The sequence below is a fragment of the Apodemus sylvaticus genome, chromosome 5 (assembly GCF_947179515.1).
Source record: "Apodemus sylvaticus chromosome 5, mApoSyl1.1, whole genome shotgun sequence".
Taxonomy (NCBI): domain Eukaryota; kingdom Metazoa; phylum Chordata; class Mammalia; order Rodentia; family Muridae; genus Apodemus; species Apodemus sylvaticus.
Genome location: NC_067476.1, coordinates 148,554,513 through 148,555,979, shown reverse-complemented (window position 1 = coordinate 148,555,979; position 1,467 = coordinate 148,554,513).

Here is a 1,467-nt window from a genome sequence, read left to right as displayed (position 1 = left end):
AGAAGGGCTGTGCTTGGTACCATGAACGCTTGGGCTTGTTGGGTAGGGGTCGGGGCAAGCGCCGGGCTGGCCTGTTCCCCTGGTGAGGAAAGTCTCCAAGCTTAAGGATTCACTTTTTAATAAGAAGCCCATTTCTTTCACTTACTAGCAACTGCTATTAAAGACCGATGGTAGGTCCCCAGGCCGCGAGTTCGGGCCTGCCTGTGGGCGGAGACTGCTGCGGAAAGCCACGCCCCGGCCTGGCCAGGACGCAGGCGCAGGGCGTTAAGTCTGTCTCTGGGTAGGATTCTGCAGGGTAGCGATCGGGAGACCTGAAATGCCAGGTCTTACCTAAATTTGGAATTAGAAACTATGGTAGGGAGTCGTGACGCGCCGGAGATGTAGTACTACTGTAGAGCTGGGGAAGTATTTCAGGCAGAGGTACTTGCTTGTTGTGCAAACGGTTGCCATGGAAACAGGAAGCACGCTTGCATCGGCAGACACCTCACCTAGAGGGCTGTGGATTTGTATTCATAGCGGCTGCAGCTTCAAAGCTTGAGGCAGACACATGTAGGACGCCCAGCTGTTTTGATTTTTATCTATGTCTTAATACAGAGCAGTATGCGTCTAGGATATTAAAACACACATCTTGTCTGGCACTTTCACAACTATGGTTACGACGATTTTAGAAACTGGGAGAGAGTGTGAAGGAGAACTGAACTCTTCTCTCCCACTGAAAATCAAATCCAGAGCCTTCCACATCATGAGCTGTACCATTGAGTTAATCCTCAGCCAGGAAACTTTTCTAGAGTGCTGCAAAATTGAATACAGTGTGCAATTAAGGATGCAAATGATCACGATCCGGATTTGGGCAAATCACAGGATCATTCTGTACAGTAAGTGTACTAGAAGTGCCAGGACATCAGGACGAGAGCACCTCCTAGAGCATTTCTCCCACTGTTCCAGGATACAGAAGGAGCTTGAGGGTTTTAGAGTCAGCTGCTCCAAAGTCCGGTTTATGATGAAAATGACTTGTATCTGATGAACTTGAACATGCTGCTTAATTAGAGTATTTTCTACACGTAAATTGAGAATCGATTCTAAAGGTTTATTATAAGTATTATAGATGGAATTGGGATGGGGCCTTTGAGATGGCTCAGCAGGTAAGTCTAAGCCTGACACCCTGAATTAAATCCCTGAGCCCCACCTAATGGAAATACAGAACTGGTTTCTGTAAATTGTCTTCTAATCTCTACAAGTACTCTGTGGCATGTTAATGCACACACACATACAAATACAATTTTTAAAAAGATCTAAGCCGGGCAGTGGTGGCACACGCCTGTAATCCCAGAACTCTGGGAGGCAGAGGCAGGTAGATTTCTGAGTTTGAGGCCAGCCTGGTCTACAGAGTGAGTTCCAGGACAGCCAGGGCTATACAGAGAAACCCTGTCTTGAAAAAAACAAATCCAAATAACCCAAAGAAACCAA